At 48.0% G+C, this 16,538-nt stretch overlaps 1 protein-coding gene across 1 annotated transcript in view; it reads right to left on the bottom strand.

Moving 5' to 3' along the window:
• LOC308584103 (uncharacterized protein) overlaps positions 1–16,538 on the bottom strand; it is a 105,446-nt gene that overhangs the window by 53,752 nt on the left and 35,156 nt on the right. Inside the window, exon 2 of the mRNA XM_081188822.1 lies at positions 5,043–5,261. The gene's annotated coding sequence lies outside the window, so the exon portion shown is untranslated. The remainder of the gene's footprint in view (positions 1–5,042; positions 5,262–16,538) is intronic.

Here is a 16,538-nt window from a genome sequence, read left to right as displayed (position 1 = left end):
GGGGCATGGGGCATGTTCCACAGGGGGGGATGCACTGGGACAACCGATCTCAGTGATCACGGGTAGGAGGAGGAGTTACGCTAAGACCAGACCATGTCATTACAGAGGAGGAAGGTTTAGTCGTTGTCTGAGGACTATCCCTGCCTCCGGGTCTGGTCCTGACCGGATGGATACTAGAATCAGCAAGGGATACCCACATGACCTGAAGGTGCTGCTGTGCAATGCCAGGTCAATGATTCATAAGACCACTGCCATCCATGACTTGATCGTGGATGGAGGACTTGACCTGGCATGTGTAACAGAGACTTGGTTGGATGAAGCAGATGGGCCTGTCCTTGCCGCTGCTTGTCCACCAGGTTTCTCTTACGCACAGCAACCCAGGTCACATGGGCGGGGAGGGGGGGTTGCAGTGATTTTTAGGAAGTCATTAGTTTGCACCAGGCGTCCTATTGGGAAGACCCAGTTTTCTGAGTGCATGTTCTGGAAGTTGGGCAATAGGGGCAGTACAGGATTCCTTTTGGTGTACCGACCTCCCCGCTGCACCAAGGATTCCCTGCCCGAGCTGCTTCAGGTCGTGGCGGATGTTCTCCTGGAGACACCTAGCTTGGTTGTCCTAGGGGATTTTAACATCCATGCCGACACGACCTTACAAGGGGCCGCTCGGGACTTCGTGGAAAGCATGGCCTCCATGGGGCTGTCCCTGAATAAGTCTGGCCCAACCCACAGCCGTGGACATGCCTTGGACCTGGTGTTTACCTCTATGGATGTTGGTGATCTGACACTAAGTAAAAGCGAAACGAAAGAAGTGCCATGGTCAGATCACTTCCTGGTGCAACTGGACTTCTCCGCGACCCTTCCCCTCTGCAGGGAGGTGGGACCAATTCGGATGGTCCGCCCCCGCCACTTAATGGATCCAAATGGTTTCCAGAGAGTGGTAGGGGATACTTTATCCCATGTTGATGGCCTTTCAGCCGATTCCCTGGTGGCCCGCTGGAATGTGGAGTTAACCAGGGCTATTGACTGTTTGGCTCCGAAGCGCCCTCTCCGATTGCATGGAGCCCGGACAGCCCCGTGGTTTTCCACGGATCTGAGGGCAATGAAACAATCGTTGAGACGGCTAGAGCGCCGGTGGCGGATAACTCATTCCGAATCTGACCGGACACAGGTTAGAGCTCAACGTCGAGCCTACCAAGTGGCGATAGCGACGGCGAAGAAGAATTTCTTCACCGCCTCTATTGCATCTGCAGAAAACAGCAGCAGGAGACTTTTTCAGGTGGTTCACAATTTAGCGGAACCACCTGCAACATCGGGGCCCAGTACGGGCCACATGTTCTCCTGCAATGATTTTGCAAAGTTTTTTGCAGATAAAATCGCTCAGATTCGGGAAGAAGTAGACTCCACCGTGGGAGCAGGGCCGGGGCGGGAGAGTGCTAGAGTTCTGTCTAGTCAAGTTGAGTGGGATCAATTCCAATCTGTTACCTCCGAGGATGTGGACAGGCTGCTTGGACGAGTGAAACCAACCACCTGTCTCCTGGATCCTTGCCCATCCTGGCTTATAAAAGCTAGCCGGGAAGGACTGGGCGATGGGCTTCGTGGGGTGGTGAATGCTTCCCTCCGTGAGGGAGCCTTCCCAGACCCGCTGAAAGAGGCGGTTATTAAACCGCTTCTTAAAAAACCATCTTTAGATGCGGCCACGATGGCCAACTATCGCCCAGTCTCAAATCTTCCATTCCTGGGCAAGGTGATTGAGCGAGCGGTTGCCGAACAACTCCAGGCACGCCTGGAAGAAGCGGACCATTTGGATCCCTTCCAGTCGGGATTCAGGCCTCATCATGGGACTGAAACTGCCTTGGTCGCACTGGTTGATGATCTCCGGCGGGCTAGGGACAAAGGTGAGAGCTGTTTCCTAGTTCTGCTGGATCTCTCAGCGGCGTTCGACACCATCAACCATAGCATCCTTCTGGACCGTCTTGGGGGGCTGGGAGCTGGGGGCACTGTCATACAGTGGTTCCGCTCCTTCCTCCTGGGCCGTGTTCAGAAAGTGGTGGTGGGGGATGAGTGTTCAGACCCCTGGGCTCTCACTTGTGGGGTGCCTCAGGGTTCTGTCCTCTCCCCCATGCTTTTTAACATCTACATGCGGCCGCTGGGAGAGATCATCAGGAGGTTTGGGCTGGGTGTTCATCAGTATGCGGATGATACCCAGCTCTACCTCTCTTTTAAATCAGAACCAGTGAGGGCGGTGAAGGTCCTGTGTGAGTGTCTGGAGGCGGTTGGAGGATGGATGGCGGCTAACAGATTGAGGTTGAATCCTGACAAGACAGAAGTACTGTTTTTGGGGGACAGGAGGCGGGCAGGTGTGGAGGATTCCCTGGTCCTGAATGGGGTAACTGTGCCCCTGAAGGACCAGGTGCGCAGCCTGGGAGTCATTTTGGACTCACAGCTGTCCATGGAGGCGCAGGTCAAATCTGTGTCCAGGGCAGCTGTTTACCAGCTCCATCTGGTACGTAGGCTGAGACCCTATCTGCCTGCGGACTGTCTCGCCAGAGTGGTGCATGCTCTGGTTATCTCCCGCTTGGACTACTGCAATGCACTCTACGTGGGGCTACCTTTGAAGGTGACTCGGAAACTACAACTAATCCAGAATGCGGCAGCTAGACTGGTGACTGGGAGCAGCCGCCGAGACCATATAACACCGGTCTTGAAAGACCTGCATTGGCTCCCAGTACGTTTCCGAGCACAATTCAAAGTGTTGGTGCTGACCTTTAAAGCCCTAAACGGCCTCGGTCCAGTATACCTGAAGGAGCGTCTCCACCCCCATCATTCTGCCCGGACGCTGAGGTCCAGCGCCGAGGGCCTTCTGGCGGTTCCCTCATTGCGAGAAGCAAAGCTACAGGGAACCAGGCAGAGGGCCTTCTCGGTAGTGGCGCCCGCCCTGTGGAACGCCCTTCCAGCAGATGTCAAAGTGATAAACAACTATCTGACATTCAGGAGACATCTTAAGGCAGCCCTGTTCAGGGAAGTTTTTAACGTGTGATATTTTATTGTATTTTTGGTTTTTATGGAAGCCGCCCAGAGTGGCTGGGGAGGCCCAGCCAGATGGGCGGGGTATAAATAATAAATTATTATTATTATTATTATTATTATTACTTGAGATTCATATATGCGGCGTATGTCCCTGGTTGAGATGGCAAAGTGACGATGAAGCTGATTGACTGTATGGGGCTGGCAGAAATGACTGGCAGAATCCGTGACCAGGGAGAAGAGTCGACAGAAGAAGACTGGAAAAAAATTAAGGACTATCTTCAAAAATATTGTAAAATTAAGGAATGTTGAATGATGCTGGATCGAAATTAAGCGGTTTCAAGCTGTAACTATGATAAAATGATTTTCTTTTTGTAAGTAAGAATTTAAAGCTATAATAATTTAAGATGTTGAGATAAGGATTTGCTGTATAAACAATTTAAACTGGGTATACAAGAAGGGGAGGTACGAGGAGGTCGGGGAAATAAGCTACAAGAAAATAAGTTGTGAAATTTATGCGGTTTTAATATTTTTGTGTTTGTTTTTTCTTTTTTGTTTGTATAAAATTGGAAACTTTAATAAATATCTTTTATATATATAAAAAAGAGATGGCAAAGTGACAACCTGTCGGAGTGGGATGACTGGACACTTTCTAAGACAGAATGCTATTTAAGTGTGAGAAACGTCACACGTGGGGAACATGTAGAATTGGAGGAAATTTAAAACATTCGACGCAGTAAAATTGGAAGCTAAGGACACATTGACAACAGCGAGTGGGAAGCCACACAAATAAAACTGCATTAATTTGGCAATAATTTGGTTATAATTTGCAAAATCAATTTTAAAAATTGGCAGGGGGGAAACACCATGTGGAACTGCCTGCCACAAGATGAGCCACTGGCTACAAGCTTAGACCCATCTGCTGCCTGGGGTTGATGGGCACTGCTGTCTGAAACACCATGTTTGTCAAAGGCTGGGTCCTGGTTCAATCAGAGGCAAAAGTGAAACCTTCAAATTCACAGCCACACCTCAAGATTGTGAAGGCCTCTCGTTGGCTGATGTAGGAAAGAGGATTCTGGACTCAATGGGCTTTCGATCTGTTCCCACGGGGGAGTTCTTATTGCAAGAGGAGCCCTGGCACTTTTGTGGGAGGTGGACCATAAAGAAGGCTGATGGCCGAAGAACAGATGCTTTTGAATTCTGGTGCTGGAGGAGACTCTTGAGAGTCCCATGGACTGCAAGAAGATCAAACCGATCCATTCTGAAGGAAATCAGCCCTGAGTGCTCACTGGAAGGACAGATCCTGAAGCTGAGGCTCCAAGACTTTGGCCACCTCATGAGAAGAGAAGACTCCCTGGAAAAGACCCTGATGTTGGGAAAGATGGAGGGCACAAGGAGAAGGGGACGACAGAGGACGAGATGGTGGGACAGTGTTCTCAAAGCTACAAACATGAGTCTGACCAAACTGCGGGAGGCAGTGGAAGACAGGAGTGCCTGGTGTGCTCTGGTCCAGGGGGTCACGAAGAGTCGGACACGACTAAACAACAAAAAGCATCCTTGCATGGAGAACGTCCCAGTCTGATCCCTGGGTTATCCAGGTAAGGCTGGCAGTGACCCTGAAACCCTGGAGAGCCGCTGTTGCCAGTCTCAGAATACTGAGCTCGATGGAGCAGCGCTCTGACTCTGTTCAAGGCAGCGACAATAGTGTGAATGTGCCGGAAGACACAGACATGATTTTATCAGCTAAGGAGGAAGAGCAGGGATGTTCCTGTCTTATCAGAACAACACGCCAGGTAAAAACAGGACAGCAAAGAGCACCCTGAGGAGGAGGAGGAGGAGGAGGAGAGGAAGAAAACAAACCAGCCCTGGGCATGCACAGAGTGTCTCTTCATCGCCACCCAGCCAGATCTATAGGGAGAGGCCAAATCTCTGGGCTTGCCAGCTCTGTCTCATTCATTCCAGCCAAAACCAATTTTCTGCTCCCTCCGTGCAGGTGGAAAAAGACAGCCAGCAACACTCACCTTGAGAAAGCAGCCGAGTCCTCCAGGCTAACGTGTGTTGCTCGCCCCCCTAGCGCAGGAAAGGGCCCATTCTCGGCAGGGCAAGGAAGGGCTCTGGAGCTCCTTGGCGCAAACTCTGAGCAGGAGTGTGGGCGGCTGGCTGGCTGCTTGTCCAGGCAAGGCGGCTGCGACTTCCTGGTTGCATCTACCCAGAGCCGCTCCAAGATCCACCTGCCTTGTCTGCAGAAAGGTGAAAAGAGCCACAGGTGGAATTTGTCCTGCCTTACCAGGAAACGAAAATCACCTTCTGCAAAAGGGAACCAGTGAAAGTCAGAAAGGACTAAGAGCTGCTGCAGGGAATCCCTCTCCCGGGACTGAAGGTGGATGGGCAGATCTGACAAATTTTGGCTTCTCTCCATTTCTTATTTTCCATTTCCTGAGTTCAGTTTTCACACCAGTTCATGATTTCTTTATTTCCAAGTTCCTCATGCAACTTTGTCAGCCTTCTAGTGCAAATTTCTCCCAGCTGCACACATTTCGCAAAGCAATTTTGCCTCAAAGCATTTGTGTTTCGACAAGCCTGCTGGGATGTTTAGAAAGGTGGTGCGGATTTTGATCTGCTTTTAGTCGGCTGTTGTTTTGGAAAGTTTTAAATTATTGCTGTTATTTTTCCTGATCGTTTTATCTCTTTCATAAACTGCTTTGAGTGTTTTTTTTTTGGGGGGGGCTTTTTTGCAATCAAAAGGCATATAAATAATACGAAGTAGATAAAAATATATAATACAGTGCATGCTAGTTTCACTAACATAACATATGCGTTTTTATGCACGCTTTGCTCCAGTAAGTGCCCTTTTGAAAAAGTTGCATGTTACTCGGCAGGAGAGCTGCATTGCAAAATTCATTTTTTAAAAAATATTTTTAAATTAGATTTTACAATTTTATATTCAGTCGACATAATGACATCACATAATGGGAAAAAGCAAAAAACAAAACAAAAACCCAAATCACCCCCCTATCCCTTCTCTCTCTCCCCACCCCAAGGACTTTCCCCAACTTTTTGATGCATTTATTCCTTCTGCTCTTGTTGTTCTGCATTGCAAAATTCAGAGATGTGTGAATTTTGATGGGTGGCTGTGCCTAGATTTGCAAAGTTTCAGAAAGTGCAGATTTGGGTAGGATCACCCTTAAAACACCAACTGAATCTCAGATTCATCCCTAATTGGAATCAAGGCAGTTTCCCAGTAAACACCAGCTCCGTTATGAAAATGCGTCGTGTTTATTTACCCTACTATTTATTGCGCCTTGCATGTCCCCAGGCCCTCTTGGGGTTTTGCCTGTTTTACAGGCCTTTAGCAGCCGACCACAGGCAGACATGGAAGGGACAAAGCTCACTTTGGGGGAGGGGAAACTTTGTCCCTTGCATTCGACTTCTTTGATTTTGCCGAAATAAACTTTTAAGAATGCTTAGGGTTGCGGCTTATTTCAGTTTCCCATTTATGATTCTGAAGGTCACCAGCAGATAGCCAGCATATTGCAGGTGCAACTCAAACGGGACACAAGAGAGCCGTGTGTGTCAGACTAGGACCTAGGAGATTAGGGTTCGAATCGCCACTCGGCTGCGAAGCTCCCTGGCTGTCCCATGGCCAATTACTGCTTGTCGGCCTAACCTGCTTCACAGGCTTGTTGTGAGAATTAATTGGAGGAGAGGGAGAAGTGTGCAGGCAGCTTTGAGCTCCTTGGAAAGGAAATGCAATAAAGAATAATAATTGAACACTGGAAATTTAGGTTTGCGTGATTAAAGCCCAACACTCTGTCACCCTGGGGCAAGAAATCCACTTCTTCTTTTTTTTTAAAAAAAGGGGCTTTCTGCAGCTACGAAAACGACAGGTGGATGCTCTGAAAGGTCTGGAATGAACAAATTATTAGCAGGGAAACACATAACCATTGTGCAAGCGACTCAGGATGAATGTCCCTCACGTGCCCTAGGATTAAGGCTTTCTGGGAAATGATATATAATGAACTGAAAAAGGTATTTAAATATACCTTCCTGAAGAAACCAGAGGCCTTTCTCCTGGGCATAGTCGGCCAATTGGTGCTAAAGAAAGACAGAACATTCTTTATGTATGCTACAACAGCAGAAAGAATACTCATCGCTAAGTATTGGAAGAGACAAGATTTACCCACTCTGGAAGAATGGCAGATGAAGGTGATAGACTATATGGGATTGGCAGAAATGACTGGCTGAATCCGAGACCAGGGAGAAGAGTCGGTGAAAGAAGACTGGAAGAAATTTAAAGACTACTTAAAGAAATATTGTAAAATTAATGAATGTTAGAAAGATGTTGGATAGAAACTAAGCGGTTTCCAGCTGTAATGCTTTAGGAGATATGAAAAAAGGATTATAAATGGGTAAAAGTTTAATGGTAAGGATTTGCTGAACTAACAAACTGAAATGGAATACAAAGAAGGGAAGTATGAGGAGGTCGGAGGAAATAAGGGTATGGAAGTTATGTTATTGAAAATTAATGTGTGTTTTTAACTGCTTATTATTTTGTATGTTTATTTTTTGTTTTTTCTTATATTCAAAAATTTCCTCAATAAATATCTTTTTTTTAAAAAAGGATGAATGTCCGTCAGTATGCAACCTCCCCTCAGATAAATTAGGAAGAATGCTGTAGGCTGAGCCTAGTCCATGCCAGGGAATCGTTGGCCCGCGTCCTCAGATCCAGAGAGAGAGTAAAAGAAAACACCAGGAAATATCCTTCTTTGGAGGAAAGCAGTTTTATTCTCTGTGCACAGGAGACAGCCAGCAGAATAATTTCTGGAAGACTGACTGCCCAAAAAATACGCCTCTGCAGACTTTCTTATACCTTGAGTAGGCTCTCTCCCTCCTCCCCACGCCCTCCAGAAACTCCCCAATCAACTGGAAAGTTTTCAACTTATTTTTAGCATGTCTATAGCCCTCTAAACAGCCCTCCCTATTGTTCCCTATACAGGCGTCTTGCATCCCTTCCTCCCGTCTCCTCCGTATGTGTCTTTTTTTATCTTGCATTCCTAAAGTAAAAAAGCGAGGGGCCTATTCTGCAGGTCTGGCTATTTCTAGCTTACAGCCTCTGTCTTATCTTACATTCCTTCGAGGGGCCTTTTTTGCAGGTGAAGTTATTTCTAGCTCAGAAATTGACTTAGATCCAAGGTATAGAAGATCCTTCTTAGAAAGCATATAGAAAGCAACCCTTCCCTCTCCCTTCACTCCCTCCTCTTCTTATGAACAACCTAATACTTAGGTTCGTTCTGGGGTAGGGGTCTATAATCTCTCATGAAAGCAAGCACGCGAGGTCCCATCATGCGAGACATCATCTTCTCCATCATATTTTGCATACATTGCATCAAGCAGGGCATACAGAAGCAGAAAAGCAATAGAAGCATTATTGGACCTATCACCATAGTAAATATTCTCCCCATCCATCCACCTGGGAAGATGCCGTCCAACCAAGACATATCCCAGCCCTCCCAGGTTTGTACAGGGACATGTGCTACCTTTTCAATGCTTGCTGCCAGATCACGGATAGCCTCGCCATGGTCTGAAATGTTGAAGCAACATGCTCCACCTGTCAGGTTCAGGGCAGCACAAAAACCTCCTTGCTTAGCTAAAATGAAGTCCATTCCCAAACGCAATTGGAGAATAGCCGTTCGGGTTTCATCTAGCTGGGTGGCAACAAGGCGGAGGGCGGTGGCTGTGGCATTGGCCACAATTTCTACCACTGCCTGGAGCCTGATTATTCGATTGAGATTGTAAATGGGCTCTCTGGCGCCTGCTACTAGCTCATCGGGGTTCCAGGAGGCAGGATCATAGTGGGCGATTATCCGCTCAGGTGGCCATTCGTCCTTTCCCCAGGTTTGTTTACTACCCCCCGCGATGTTGGAGATATCAGCAACGCGGCGGGTACGATGGGATGGGGAAGAGGGTATCCACATTGGAGGTACAATAAATGCTGGAAAGCAGACACCATATCCATTCTGTGGATAGAGGTGATAAGCTTTTGTTCCACAAATCCAATAAATATTACTGCCGCGCTGAGAAGAGGTCCAGCTGGCTCGAGAACTTTCCTCCATGAGTGCAAGGTTGGTACAAGCCCCGCCACATTCAGAGATGTCCAAAGGACTACTACATGTACAGTTACATGATGACCGTCCTATAAACCTCGTATAGTTGTAGACGGCATTTCGGGTTTGATTAATACAGAACCATCCAGAGACCCTATAAACTCGTAAAGGAGCTGAATGGTTCCAATAAGGAGTTGGGCGGGATGGACTATATGTATATTGGATCTGAGAACGATTGAGGGGTATGGGGAGCATGGGCATTCCTCCTCCTCCATCTAAGGGTCCAAGGGTACAAACTAAACAAGCAGTTTTATTTGTTTCATGGGCTACTATTTCTGCCAATTGAAGCCACTTGTTATAGGGACTCTGAGCCCCCTGTTTTCTCATTTCCTGTGTGGGGAAAATGCTATTACGATTTAAGACCTGGAAGCATTCGGCCTTGGGAATAGATTCTCCCATCATAAATAGGAGAAGGATCATCAAGGGGATGGAGGGGGATCGCTTCCTTCCACAAAACCTATGGCGCTCGTGCCAGCAAAAGAAAACACACATCCATATGACGAGAGCGGTTGAGATAACCCCTATCCACCAACCCCAATCCCTCCATGGTTCCTCCCACCAATACTCGGGGTTCATTTCTAGTTTTCTTCTACAACTGAAGGGCCCACTGATACTCGTATTCAATTATTTGCCGGGCCTCAGGGGTGCCTCTCCACTTCTCTGCTGAGGCACCTACTATATGGAGCAATTTCCCTACAATCCCTTGTGGGTGGACTGGGCTCTCGTGTTGTCTCTTCAAGATATTATACCCAAAAGGGGCTCCTCCCTCTTCATATATCAGCATGCACCCACAGGAATATGTCCACCCCTGCAATGGCCTGACACTTGGGGTGACTATATCAAGGGGTTCCGGGCCCAATACCAAAAGTCCGATTGGTGCCTCTGAATTTGCTGGAGAGCAAGTTTCTACGTTGGGGACGCTGCCCGCGGGCGCCCCTCCCATCCAATTCTTCAGCCGTGCGTGGAGATATCAGCCTCCGGAGTGATATCAGCAGGGCGGTTGTCTACCGGGCGTCTGGAGATGGTCAGCCGAAGGGAATTCTCTGGATCTGGTGTTACTGTCCAGTCTGAAATGGCTTTCTTCACTCGAGTATGGTGGACCCACGGGGTGATGCCGGCAACCTTCACAGCAGTAGGGGTAGAGAGTAGCACAGTGTAGGGTCCCCTCCAGCAGGGCTGTAGGGGGGCTCGCTGCCAGTCTTTCACCCACACTTCGTCACACCCGTCACCTGGCTCGAACTGATGGAACGGTTCAGTTAACACACATGGGGTGCGAGCCTGGGTCCACCTGTTGAGATAAGAAAGAACTCGGGAGAGTGACTGTACATAATTATTCAATTGCACATCTTGGCTAACATATGGAGTTAACATTCTAACATATGGAACTGGTCTCCCAAACATAACTTCAAAAGGTGACAAATGGGTCCGTTTTGACGGGAGACTGCGGACCCTGAGTAATGCCAAGGGCAACATGGTCACCCAATTAGACCCGGTCTCCTGTGTCAGCTTGGACAGCTGATTCTTTAGAGTTCTGTTCATTCTCTCTACTTTTCCAGAACTCTGGGGTCTATAAGCAGTATGCAGCTTCCAGTTGATCTGGAGCGCTTTAGTCAGTCCCTGTAGGACTGCATGAACAAATGCTGGTCTATTGTCAGATCCTATGGACTTGGCAATCCATAGCGAGGGATGATTTCCCTAAGCAGGCACCTGGTTGCTTCAAGTGCCTTTTCAGTCTTTGTGGGCCATGCTTCAACCCATCCGGTGTAGGTGCACACTGCTACCAGCAGGTAGCGGTGCAGTCCACAACGGGGTAATTCAGTAAAGTCCACGACAAGATCTTCCATAGGTGCAGTTCCACTGTGCTGAATCCCTGGGGGAGCCAGTGGTCCGGCTCTGGGATTATTCTTTTGACACAGCAGGCATTTCCTGGAAATCTGGGCTGCCAGTTGGTAAAGGTGGGCTATATAGAAGCATTTTTCCAGCTGCTTAGTTGTAGCATCTGGTCCTATGTGGGTTGAATCATGGTATCTCTGAGTAACCTGCCGAGAAAGGGACTCCGGAATCCATATCCTGTCGTCAGGGGTAAGGTACCATCCTTCGTTGGACAACGTTAACCCCTGAGCATCTGCAGTGTCCCTTTCCTGCTTCGTATAAGCTGGCTTGTCAGTAGTGCTTAAAATCTCTTTTGGGACCAGTGCTCCAATAACCGAGGCGGGGGCCAGTTCTCGGGCTGCTTCCTTGGCTACTCTGTCTGCCAATCGGTTTCCTCTGGCCACTTCCCCTGGTCCAGTCTTGTGTCCATAACAATGGATAACTGCCACTGCCTCGGGCTCCCATACAGCATCCAGAAGGTTCAATAAGGCTTGTGGGTGGGCCACCTGGCTTCCTCTGGAGGTAAGCAAACCTCTTTCTTTCCATAAGGCTCCATGGGCATGTAAAGTCAGGAATGCATACTTAGAATCTGTATAAATGTTTATCTTCTGTCCCTTTGCCAGGCTCAGGGCTCTGGTAAGCGCAGTTAGCTCTGCCAGCTGGGCCGATGTTCCAGGTGGGAGTGACTTTGCTTCGATCACCTGGTCTTCCAGGGCTACCACTGCATAGCCTGCCTTCCAGTGTCCAGCCTCAATGAAGCTGCTTCCATCCATAAACCATGATGGCCATTGGGGATCTGCTTCATCTTTAAGGTCAGGCCTGCTAGAATACACCTCATTCATTATTTCAATGCAGTCATGCGTGGGCTCCTTACCTTCTCCTACCGGTAATAGGGTAGCTGGGTTGAGGGCTGTGGTGACTTGGAATTTCTAACGCGGATGTAGTAGCATCTGACATTTCCTCATTTTAGCCTGGGAGAAGAAATAGGTGCCTTTCGGCAGATGGCACGCTGATTCTTTCCTAAGCGGCCTCGCCCTCCTCTTCTTCTCCTAACGGTGGACTTCCTGTCTTCAGGGCCATCAACTTCTTTGCCTGGTACTTCTGGGTCTCTTTTTCCTTCTAATTATAAATGGTCTGGGCTAATTCCAGCATCCATTCAAGGGTGTGGCCCATAAAAAAAAACTTAATTTTTTTCTTCTTTGGTGGATATCGGGCGCCGCTTGGGCTACAAAGGCAGTTTTTATGATAGGGGCATTGGCAGCCTCATCTGGGTCCACAGGGATATACTGGCGGTAGGCTTCCTTCAGTCTCTTTAAGTAGGCTTCAGGGGCCTCCTCTGTCCCTTGCATTCTCATGTGTGCTCGGGCTTCAGCATGAATTCGCCTATCCTCCTCTGTAGCTAGCAGGGCATCCATCAAATATTGCACATCATAAGAAGTGGGGTTGTATGTTTTAAAAATTGGCAAGGTTTTCTTCAAATGAAGGGTTTTGGTTCTTCCAATTAGAAACATCTGCACTAGAGAAGGGGACATGTTGAACTGTATGAGTTCTATTGGGCACAACCCCATCAGGTCCCGCGGGGGCCGGAGGGTCATACACTCTATGGAGAGGCATCACTCTGGCCGCGCCCTTCTCCTGTGCTTTATGTGCCCTATGGAGGGTCACTCTTATCGCTGCCTTTCCCCACTTTTTCTGCCACTTTCTTCTCTGTTCCCCTATACATCCCGCTGTTTTTAACATATGGGGACTGACGTCCACTTCTCATAAGGTTCCACATACTTTCTCAAACGTTCTGCCTGTTCCTCTGTTCATATCTTTCCATCACTTGTCAACTTAATCAATCTTCCTACAAATGCCTCATCCTCATCATCCTCTTCTCTTTTCTTTTCTCCATCTTCGCCCAGGTCTAACAATGCATTGTCCACGGGATTGGGGGCTGGGCCATCTGTTCCCTGTGGCGGGGGTGGTGCCAGGGCTGTTGCCGGGGCATAAGGCGGTGGGGGCATTAAAACTTTATCTTCTTCCTTCTCTGAATCCTGGAGGACTGGGGGGTTGTCCTCCTGTCTTCCTGACTGAGCAGATACGGCTGCCTGAAACCTTTTGGCAGCATGACTTCAGCCAAGGGGGGTTCTTTTCCACATTGGTCTTCCATGTGGAAATGTAGGGGATTTGATCAGAACGGTCATTCAAAATGTTCTGATATAATGGATTAATGAGTTGCAAATCAAGGGTCCTGATGGACGGCCAATTTATTCTTTTGGGGTGGGCCAATCTAATTTACACAATGTCCTCATCCTCCCCTCTCATCAGCTTGAATCTCCAAAAGCATTTCAAAGGGGTACTTTTACTTTGGCCAGAACCCATTTCTTCCAGATACTTCGCTCCTATTCACAGTAAAAATTCTCTCACACTTCACACACTACAGTCCTACAATCGCTCGGCCAAAGGGGACACTAAGCCCTGGCCCACACTTGACAATTCAGTCACTAAAGTATCTGACATGCAACATACAACATACAAAACACATCAATATAATTTCAACATGTAACACAAAACACACCAAAATAATTTCAGCATGCAATACACAAAACACACCAAAATAATTTCCCCTCTGTTCCCCTTTTTACCAAACCTTCCTGGTGGCACACCACTGCCACGCCTCTGTTCCCCTTTTTACCAAACCTTCCTGGTGGCACACCACTGCCACGCCTCTGTTCCCCTTTTTACCAAACCTTCCTGGTGGCACACCACTGCCACGCCCTTTTTTTTTCTCTTCCTTCCTGGCTGCACACTACTGCATAACCATTCCCTTCCTGGCTGCACACTACTGCATAACCAGGTGAGGCTGATCAGGCCTCCCTCTTTTCCCTTGGGCCCCACGCCCTCGCCCTTTCCCTTGGGCTTACCGTTTTTTTTTTGTTGTTTTTTTTTTGCTGCAGATTCCCTTCCCTGGCCAGTCCTCTTTCCTCCCTCGACCTGGGTCCTTGCTCCGGAGCGGTGTGGCTGGTTCCCCCCACAAATTGGTAGGGTGCGCGCGTGGAGCCTGCAATCACCGATCTGAGCTGTCCACCAGGTCGAGCCTGGCTCTCTCCAGCCCTCTGAGGTGGGGCAGGTTCCCGGTCAGGGAACCAAGATGTAGGCTGAGCCTAGTCCATGCCAGGGAATCGTTGGCCCGCGTCCTCAGATCCAGAGAGAGAGTAAAAGAAAACACCAGGAAATATCCTTCTTTGGAGGAAAGCAGTTTTATTCTCTGTGCACAGGAGACAGCCAGCAGAATAATTTCTGGAAGACTGACTGCCCAAAAAATACGCCTCTGCAGACTTTCTTATACCTTGAGTAGGCTCTCTCCCTCCTCCCCACGCCCTCCAGAAACTCCCCAATCAACTGGAAAGTTTTCAACTTATTTTTAGCATGTCTATAGCCCTCTAAACAGCCCTCCCTATTGTTCCCTATACAGGCGTCTTGCATCCCTTCCTCCCGTCTCCTCCGTATGTGTCTTTTTTTATCTTGCATTCCTAAAGTAAAAAAGCGAGGGGCCTATTCTGCAGGTCTGGCTATTTCTAGCTTACAGCCTCTGTCTTATCTTACATTCCTTCGAGGGGCCTTTTTTGCAGGTGAAGTTATTTCTAGCTCAGAAATTGACTTAGATCCAAGGTATAGAAGATCCTTCTTAGAAAGCATATAGAAAGCAACCCTTCCCTCTCCCTTCAATGCTCACTAAGTGGACACGGAGCAATGGATCCAAACTACAAGAAAGAAGATTCCACCTAAACATTAGGAAGAACTTCCTGACAGTAAGAGTTGTTTGACAGTGGAAATTGCTGCCAAGGAGTGTGGTGGAGTCTCCTACTTTGGAGGTCTTTAAGCAGAGGCTTGACAACCATATGTCAGGAGTGCTCTGATGGTGTTTCCTGCTTGGCAGGGGGTTGGACTCAATGGCCCTTGTGGTCTCTTCCAACTCTATTATTCTATTCTATGATTCTAATGATTGGACATTGTCTTACCTCCAGGTAAATGGGTCCAAACTCCAATGTCTAAAACTCCTGGTAGAGGACAAGGATCCAGAGATCACGCTAAGGGTGGCCAAATTCTGTGCGACTGCCATAAAACTTAGGGAACATGCTGTACTACCAAAATGATAAAGGTTTTAAACTTTAGGTTATATTTTAGTGATCAAGATTTAATGTATATTTTTATCTGCCGTTAAATCTGAATTGTCTCTGTTAAACCCAATTGCAACTCAATGTATTCCTGTTGTGTTTTATGATTTTTCTGATATTGTAAGTGAGCCGGAACTGGACTGTGACCATAATAATAAAATTCAATAAGCTGTGTGGAAGCAAATTTAAATGCATTCACCTTCCAGAGGAATTTGTGTGCAAAAAGTGCATTTTCTTCCAGCAGCTGGAGGTGTTCTGTCGTGAGGTGAGGCCAGTAGTTGCCTCTTGCAAGAGATGCAGTGAGTGACAGGCCTTCTGCTAGGAGCAGGGTCAGTACCGTATTTTTCGCTCTATAGGGCTCACCTGACCATAGGGCGCACCTAGTTTTCAGAGGGGGAAATCAAGGGGGGAAATATGATTTCCCCCCCCCCCAGCTCTGGGAGCAGCGGACAGGCTGCACGCAGGCTGTGCGCTTCTCCCAGACCTTCTCCCTGCTATTATGGGAGGTGGGGGAATTCCCCCATCTCCCGCAAAAGCCCACATGAGCCGCGCATCCTTTAAATAACGAGCAGCTCCTGCGGGCTTTTCGACCGAGCTTGTGGGGTTGGCAGTGGGGGGAAGCGCTGCTTTCCCCCTCCGCCAGCCTCAAAGACCAGGCTCTCCTGGCTTCAGCGAAAGCAATGCTAAGCCTCCGGAGCGCAGGCTTCGGAGGCTTCCCGTTGCTATCGCTGAAGCCAAGGAGCCTGCATTCACCCCATAGGACGCACACACATTTCCCCTTCATTTTTGGAGGGGGAAAAGTGTGTCCCATAGAGCGAAAAATACGGTAAATAATAATAATAAAACTGAAGCGGCAGTCTTGTCTCATGCCTACCTGCTCCAATGCCTTCCTTGACGTTCTGTATAAATCCTCTCTGCCTACAGATCACAGAATCGTAGAACAGCAGAGTTGGAAGGGAACCGAAGAATCATCTAGTCCAAGGCAAGAAGCTGCCACCTTTTTCTGATAGGGCATCTCAGAAGCCAAACGATTCAGAACCCAAAACCCACAGCTCATTCTCCCCTCATCTCCTCGCTGGCCCAAACAGGACTAATTTAGCCAGCTAGTCCTGGGGATCACCTAATGTTTATTGGATGGATTTCCCCCCTAAATTGATTTTTGAATTCTGAATTTATCGTTATTCACGTTTTATACTGTATTTTATGCTGTTTTTTGTTGTTGCATCAATTAAGTGTTTTAAATTTGTTGTTAGCCGCCCTGAGCTCGGTTTTCTGAACCGGGAAGGGCGGGGTATAAATAAAAAATATATATGTTTATTTA

This window comes from Podarcis bocagei, assembly GCF_964188305.1.
Source record: "Podarcis bocagei genome assembly, chromosome: 3".
NCBI classification, from domain to species: domain Eukaryota; kingdom Metazoa; phylum Chordata; class Lepidosauria; order Squamata; family Lacertidae; genus Podarcis; species Podarcis bocagei.
This window is presented reverse-complemented; position numbering and strand designations above follow the sequence as displayed.